Genomic DNA, 9,082 nt, shown 5'->3' with positions numbered 1-9,082 from the left:
CCTGTGCCAGCAAACTCCTGGGCATATACTTTTATACCCATATAATTACTTATTTAAGCATCTTTTTTCCTAATAAACAATTCCTGGGTAAATAGCACCAATTATACCCAACCCATCTTTATGTTCTCAGTGCCTAATTTGATGTTTATAGTAGGTGCGCAATAAGTGTTTATTGGTGGAAATGGTTGGTATTTCATCTGAATTTCATGCCTATGTAAATTCATCTCAAAAATCATGTAATAGCTATCCTTCCACCACAGGAAAATAAAATAAAGGACAACATAAGAAAGAGCAGAATTTATTTGTCTTTTTCAGAGTGATTTTGATATGGAAAAATTTTTCTCTTTTTGCTTTATGAAAGTGTGATAACACATTTACAGGAGACTTGGAAAATACAGAACAAAGTTACATAAAGTTCCTCTATGTTACAATTTTTTTAAATAGATAAAGATTTTTAGTTGGAGTTTCAATATCAAACTCACAAAAATTAATAGAATGAATAGAAAAGTAGAAGACTGTAGTAGACCTGAAAAGCACCATGAAACAGTTCAACATAATTAAGATTTATACAATTTTCACACAAGAGCAGGATACAAATTCTATTTAAGTTCCCATAGACTATAAACCAGGAGACACTGGAACGTATCCAGGGACATAAAACAAGGTGCAAAATTTTCATGGTCTAAAGATATTGAAATCATATGGAGTCTGTTCTCATATCACCATGGAATTATGTTAGAAATCAATATCAGAAGATGTTTGAAAATAACCCACCTATTTTCAAGTGTAATGTGACAGTTACCAAGAGAGATCTTTGACTTAGCTGTAGAAAGCCTCAGTAAAGTTAAAAGACTGAAAAACCACAGAGGGTGATTGCAGAGAAGAAAGCATTTAAATGAGAAATTAGTATCAAAGATACTTTTAAAACCACACGTATGTGGAAATTCAGTGTCCACTTTTTAAATGATGGTTGCTGATATGGACATTTTTAAAAGCAAGGGTAGTCTGCTTTTATCAAAGGAAGGATGGCGAAATAGGAAGAGAAGTACAGTAACCATCAAGGTTAAGAGAAAAGGGCAGGAAGAAGTCCTGATCCACAGATTTGAGGGCTGATGTTCCAAATGCTACCCTGTTGGCGTCATTCACCCTCTTCATGTATGCCTCTCTCCCCCAGAAGAAAATCATAAGCTACCAAAATACCTGCCTCCAACAGTTTACATTTACCCAGTGCCTGGTAGACTGAAAGTTCAAAAGTTATTGGGACAATTGTCCTTGGAGGTGTCCATCTCAGTGTTTAAGTTTTATACATGGATATTTGATCACTGAATTTTGTAGATATACATAGGAGGACAGGAAAAAAGTACCCTTTTGGCATAAAGTGTAGATGGGAATGAATATTATAACACATGGCATAAGCAGATAGAATTTGTGGATGTAAATTTATCACAATTGTCTCGATTTATCAAATGGTGTGAAGAAGTTTATACCACAAACAGAATGTTGCCATGAAAAACCATTGCCAGATGTGATATTTTCTTTTTTCACCTATTAGACTATGAAAGCAAGGGAAAAACATGAGTAAGGGTAAAAGAATGAGAATTTGTCTTTAAAATGAGAATTTTAAAGTTTGGAGGATTAATACAAATTGTACTATTCTCTATTATAAAGCATATGAAAGAAGACAGATACTTTATACCCATTTTTACCATTTCCTTCTTGTGTCCTCATTTTTTACTCTATACCTTCCATTATAAAGTCAAAGAAAATAGACATATGAACAGTTTTCTCTATGTGGTTTAAGGATGTCCTGTTCTCAGAACAGGAACACTACTCCACAGTGATGTTTCTAAGTTCAAATTTTACAGTAAAAGCAGCAGAAGCAAAATCTACCACCCAGATAGAATCTGGGACCAGATGTCATGATCATCATTTTAGAATGTTGAGTTTTAAGCCAGCTTTTTCACTCTCCTCTTTCACTTTCATCAAGAGGCTCTTTAGTTTTTCTTCACTTTCTGCCATAAGGGTGGTGTCATCTGAATATCTGAGGTTGTTGATATTTCTCCTGGTAATCTTGATTCTAGCTTGTGATTCATCCAGCCTGATATTTCACATGATGTACTCTGCATATCTATTTCTGCTTTATTGACTATGCCAAAGCCTTAGACTGTGTAGATGACAAACTGTGGAAAATTCTTAAAGAGATAGGAATACCAGACCACCTGACTTGCCTCCTGAGAAATCTGTATGCAAGTCAAGAAGCAACAGTTAGAATTGGACATGGAACAACAAACTGGTTCCAAATGGGGAAAGGAGTACGTCAAGGCTGCATATTGTCACCCTGCTTATTTAACTTATATGCAGAGTACATCATGAGAAACGTTGGGCTGGGTGAAGCATGAGCTGGAATCAAGATTGCCAGGAGAAATATCAATAACCTCAGATATGCAGATGACACCACCCTTATGGCAAAAAGTGAAGAAGAACTAAAGAGCCTCTTGATGAAAGTGAAAGAGGAGAGTGAAAAAATTGGCTTAAAGCTCAACATTCAGAAAACTAAGATCGTGGAATCTGGTCCCATCACTTCATGGCATATAGATGGGGAAACAATGGAAACAGTGAGAGACTTTATTTTGGGGGGCTCCAAAATCAATGCAGGTGGTGACTGCAGCCATTAGATTAAAAGACGCTTGCTCCTTGGAAGAAAAGTTATGACTAACCTAGACAGCATAATAAAAAGCTGAGACATTACTTGCCAACAGAGTTGTGTCTAGTCAAAGCTATGCTTTTGCCAATAGTCATGCATGGATGTGAGAGTTGGACTATAAAGAAAGCTGAGTGCCAAAGAATGGAGGCTGTTGTACTGTCATCTTGGAGAAGGCTCTTGAGAGTCCCTTGGACTGCAAGGAGCTCCAACCAGTCAATCCTAAAGGAAATCAGTCCTGAATATTCATTGGAAGGACTGATACTGAAGCTGAAACTCCAATACTTTGGCCACCTGATGTGAAGAACTGACTCATTGGAAAAGACCCTATTGCTAGAAAAGATTGAAGGCGAGAGGAGAAGGGGATCAAAGAGGATGAGATGATTGGATGGCATCACTGACTCGACTGACATGAGTTTGAGTAAGCTCCAGGAGTTGGTGATGGACAGGGAAGCCTGACGTGCTACGGTCCATGAGGTCTCAAAGAGTTGGACATGAGTGAGCAACTGAACTGATACACAGACACACACACACAAAGGCATATACACGAACAGATAGAAATGTGTATATGTCAATCCCAATCTTATATTTACTTATTTAATTGTCACAGGAACCCAAATGAAGTTAGTGTTATCATCATTTCCATTTAAAGTGAAGACATTATGTAAATAAATGTATATCATAATTCTGTATTCCTATCATAAATAATGGAGCAAAAGAGAGGAAGGGAAAGAGAAATAGAAGGAAAAATAGAACAAAGAAGGAATGGTGGGTGTAAAGGTGAGGAACAGGAATCTAGTAGTGAAGTATTGTAGGGGAAAAAAGTCATAACTGCTAAGACCATAGTGAAAAACACAATTCTGGTATTTGCCAAAGTCACATGCATTAACAGATTAATCATTTTAGAAGCAAAAAGAATATATAAACGATTAGATTAAAAACATGTATAAACACTGTCAAAATTTATTAGAAGTGTTTGAATTTCAGTGCAATATTTGGAAATACAGACATTTCTGAAATGTTCGCTTTTCTTCATTTGATGGAGAAAATCCTTATTCACACAATGTTGAAACAGACAGAAAAAATAGTTTTGTCGAATAAACATCCATCTTCCATTTGGTCTTTTGGATTTTAATTAATGGACCCTCATGGTTCATGCTGTATATTGCTGAAATTAAGCCAAGAGCTATATAGAGACCCCAGATGAATGCTAGTCCATTCTTCCTTGCTGGCCAAGTCTACCATGAAATTGAACCTGATCTGTCATCACCGGGAAGTAAATTATCTCTATTGTACTGAAATGCTCTCAATAGGTTTAAAGTAGCCCTGTATACTACCTGCGATAATAAACATACTACTGTAGTAATTTTAACTGGATTCTTTCTCCTTTTTAACAAAAAATTGAGGAAAACAGTGAATGCATTTAGTGCAGGGAAGTTCACATGATTTCCCTATCAAAGAAAGTTCACTATGCAAAAAGGAGTGGATGACTTAGGCTCAGTGTCACATTTTATTTGTTCATCTTTTAAAATGTGGAATGAAGAGTGGAGTTGAGTATTAAAATAGAATTTGTTGTCCTACCTTTTATTTTCGGTGATCAGAGTAGCCCTTGGATGTCTTTTTTGAGTATTTTCTAGTATATTTGCTATTCATTGAATTAAGCCTCTCCTCCCTCACTCTTATCACTGGCTTAGACTGTCTACAAGATCATGGGCCATGGGACTGAACAATTTGAGGGAGTAGGGTGGGGATCTGCCATTCAGGTACTCTGTCAATCTTCCCATTTACAGAATTTACTGGTTCATAACCATTTCAATTAAATGGCTACCAATGATTGATGTTAAATCCCTTGAATTGGCTCCAAATGACCAGATTCATATACATTTCAAACATAGAAAGGGGACTTGCTCATTGTTTCCATTATGTCCACTTATAAAAATATGTACTCCCTACTTGCCTATTCCTTTCATGGACATAAGATTGTTGTCACAGTCAACTCATGAAGCTGTCAGCAGGCCCGTGGAGACCATTTGATGGTGTCAAAGTAGAGGCAGAGTAACACTGATGCAAATCCCATGGCTATTAATAAAACAAAAAGATCTCATTTTAAATGACTTTTACAGTTGAGATCCCCTCTCTGGCCTCTTCCTCATGACCGTGTTTCCATTTGAAAGTCACATCATTGTTTATAATATTGCAGGATCCTGAATTCAAATTACTTGTGTATTGCTAATCTTGGGAGGACTCAGGCTAGTGTTCTAATTTCCCTTAGGCAGAGTAGAAAACCACAAACTATTTAAATTGTTTTTAGTGTTGGTTAGACAACTTGGTGAATTATAGTGTTATATTATTGAGTCAGAATTTAAAATCTTCCCTTGAACTGGAGGTGTTAAGCCAAAGAGAATTCATCCAATGGTATATCACTGAACTATTGGCAGATAAAGAGTATTTGAATTAATATTTCTTCCATTTTTACTCCTTCTATCAAGAAGAACATTTCTTAAGTGCTTACCATATGCCAGATATTGGTTGCATGTTAAATAAAAATAATAATGCAAAGAAGGATCAAGCACACCCATGACAATGATGGGTTTTATGGAATTTATGAGTTGAGGAAACACAAATGCACAATTCCAAGACAGAGTGTCACAGTATAGGTATGCTTCATGAGATTGAGAGCCCAGTGCCTGAGGGAATCTGCTGTGTCTTGGAAGGAGGATATGAATTCAGTCATCAAGAAGGAAGGATATAGTGGATGATTGTTGCCTAGAATCTTAAGAACACTCTTGTAATAATCGAGAAACTTCTGGCCTCCCAAAATGGAAGGGAAAAAACTCTCCTTCAGTGTCATTTGGAGCCAGCCACTTGCCCATTACCTAGGTTTCTGCAGTCAAAGATGCTCATTGGAGATGTTGACATAGAAGTGAGCAATCTAAATGTGTGGGATTTGACTTCTGAAGAGAAAAGGAGAATTTTGGTGTGAGCTTCACAAGGGTGGGAAAGCTTTGATATTGGCCTCATTTGGAAGAGACTAGAGTGGTTGGGTATTGTTCTTGGCTTCCACGTAAACAAACTGGTCCTTGTTTTTCTTAGAGATTCTATACATTTCCTCATACCATTCAATATGTTGTGTGAGCTACTAATATCCCAGAAGTAGGACAGATTTTTCCCCTGGGAGGTATGTCTATCAGGTACCTGCATATCTTTCTTTCCCAAGTGCAGCTTTGCTCATCATGGGAGTTGATCTAGGATGCAGCAGGGTGATCATCTGCTGGATTCAAGATGGGCCACAGCTCAGAGGAGTTGATACTCCCATGTGGCCTCGCATGAAGAGGAGAGTCAAGCCAGTCAGATTCCTGGAAATTTTCCCTTGGAAATTCAAATTAGGAATTGCAAAATGAAGGGTTGGATTTTTCCTTCCAGCTCTTCTATAGGAATGATCAAAAGCCTAAGGTAAAAAGTAGTGAGGTACAAGGAGGGCCACGAGCAGGACTCCCACAGTGGTGCAGTGCAGAACCTTGGCAATGAAGCAGAGAGGCTGTGGTTAGGAAGATTCACAAGTCATGAGTTAGCTGAAGCTATGAGGTAATGAAAAGATAAATGAAGTAGGGGAAAAAGAATGAACTAATATTCATAGTGGCTGTAGGGAGGCCATCCACCCTGGGTTCAGATAGGAGAAGGTACATCGTATACAGATAATTTTAGGAGACTAATGCATGTGTGTGTGTGTTCGCTCACTCAGCTGTATTCAACTCTTTGTGACCCTGTGGACTGTAGCCCACCAGGCTTCTCTGTCCTTGGGATTTCCCAGACAAGAATACTGGACTGTGTTGCCATTTCCCTCTCTATAGGAGACTAACAAAACTGGCTAAAAGTTGGTCTTTTTTTCGTTATTACCATGCACCTGTGATTGTGTCAGTGATAAAATACCACTGACTCCCCTCCCTGCCATTTTGGTACACCATTGGAGAAATACAGAGTGAGACTTGACAAGAAAAGGACCACATGGGTATGTTTGTGTATGAGAAAGAGAGACAGACATAGAGGAAGAGAGAGACAGATATGGGCATAGTGAACAAATTGAGGGTTCCCAGGAGATCCAAAGAAATGTCTGACGCTGGAATCCAAATTGGGAAGGGCACTTTATGAGTTTGTTTATTCCATTAGCTGATTACCATGTGCCTGATTCTCACCAGGTCCAGTGACTTTTCTGTCCCCAGATTTCTGCTTCTTTAAGGAAGGACTTAAGAAAGGAAGTGACAGCCTTCAAGCCTGACTCCTTGACTCTCTGCTTTCCTAGACTCCCTGTCACTAAAAGACTTCCCTTGTGGCTCAGACAGTAAAGAATCTGCCTGCAATGCAGGTGGGTCAGGAAGATCCCCTGGAGAAGGAAATGGTAATCCACTCCAGTATTCTTGCCTAGAGAATCCCATGGACAGAGGAGCCTGGCAGGCTACAGTCCATGGGGTCACAAAAAGTTGTTCATGACTAAGTGACTACACTTTCACTTTCTATCACTAAAAAGTTCTGCAGCCTCTGGCCTCTGTCAGTCCAGTCTCTGAAATGCATTTGATTTTCCTGAGTATTTTTCTGTCCTTTGTTACACAAAGAGCTGCTGTTGTTCCCATGCCTTAGATTTGGTCTTGGCCTAGGAGAAACACTTCTTCTCAGATTTATGTTATACAAGTGTTCTGTTTGATAAAAAAGAAAAACATCAATTAAGGTTGGTTTGGGAAGGGGAGAAAATGGGGTGGATGAGAGAACAAAAGAAGGAAGAGAAAACGGGGAATGGAAATAGGAACAAAAAGAAAAATTTTGAGAAGCTTAATACAAAAATGGTTAGAGAAGTTCATTATGGCTGAAAGGCTGTGGGGAGAGGTCCTTAGGAAGTCTTTAAGATTAAAAATCAATACAGTATTGTAAAGTAAAATAAAATCCTCAAAATAAATGATAATATCCAATTCTGGAGGGTTGAAAAGGGTACTGTGCATTGCTGAAGGCAGTAAAAGTGTGTATGGCTCTTTTAGCAAGACTCTAGAGTTTGGCAAAAGCCTTAAACATATTGATATTGTTTGGCTCAATATTATACCTCTGTGAATGTAGTCTAAAAATATTTCTAAATTTTGAAAATGTACAAATATTTATGTACAAAATTTTTTCTAAGTAGTGTTTGCATGTATAAGTAATGAGCAAGAATCAATATGACTAACAATAGACACATAATTAAATAGTTTTCACAATGAAATAATTCTTGTCACTTGACTGAATTTTAGGTAGCTAATGAAAATGGTGATTTCGAAGACCATATCACATAAAAAATACTTACATCAAACCGTTACAATAGCAAACTCCCAAAGGCTCTATGATTCCATTATGTTTATAAATGAAGAAAAAAGTATGATACACATTCAGAACACATCTATATATTAGTAGTGGTTGTGCTTGAGTAGTGAGATTGCAGGCTGTGTTTGTTTTTCCTTTTTAACAAAGCACTTTAAAAAAATTAAGGGATTATTTATACATGATAAAATTCACCCATTTTTGGTATAATAAACTGTGATATTCAGTCTATTATCACCATCCCAGTAGAAAAGTTCTCAGTGCCCTTTTATGGTGAATTCCCTCTACCCACCCCTAGCCCCAGACAACTGATCTTTCTATCACTAAAATTTTGCACTTTCTTGTATTTCATTTAAATGGGATCATATAGTATATAAGACAATAGTTTTTCTTTTTTTAATTGGAGGGTAATTGCTTTACAGTATTGTGTTGATTTCTGCCATACATCAGCATGAATCACCCACAGGTAGAAATATGTCCCCTCCCTTCTGAACCCACCTCCCATCTCCCACCGCATACTACCCCTCTAGGTTGTCACAGAGCGCTGGGTGAGCTGGCTGAGCTCCCTGTGTCACACAGCACATTCCCACTTGCTATCTGTTTTACATATGGTAGTGTATATGTTTGCATATTATTCTCCCAGTTCATCCCACCCTCTCCTTCCCCCACTCTGTCCACAAGTCTGTTTTGTATGTCTGCGTCTCCATTGCTGCCCTGCAAATAGGTTCATCAGTACCATTTTTCTAAATTCCATACACATGCATTAATATACAATATTTGTCTTTTTCTTTCTGACTTACTTCACTCTATATAAAAGGCTCTGGGTTCATCCACCTCATTGGGACTCAAATGCGTTCTTTCTTTAGCTGAGTAATATTCCGCTGTATATATGTACCACAATTTCTGTATCCATTCATCTGTCAATGGACATCTAGATTGCTTCCACATCCCAGCTACTGTAAAAAGTGCTGAATGTTGGGGTGCATGTGTCTCTTTCAGTTATGGTTTTCTCAAGGTATATGTGTATGCCCAGTGGTGGGG

Source organism: Ovis aries, chromosome X, assembly GCF_016772045.2.
Source record: "Ovis aries strain OAR_USU_Benz2616 breed Rambouillet chromosome X, ARS-UI_Ramb_v3.0, whole genome shotgun sequence".
In the NCBI taxonomy this organism is placed as follows: domain Eukaryota; kingdom Metazoa; phylum Chordata; class Mammalia; order Artiodactyla; family Bovidae; genus Ovis; species Ovis aries.
The sequence above is the reverse complement of the archived record's forward strand: the minus strand, read 5'-3'. Positions refer to the sequence as shown.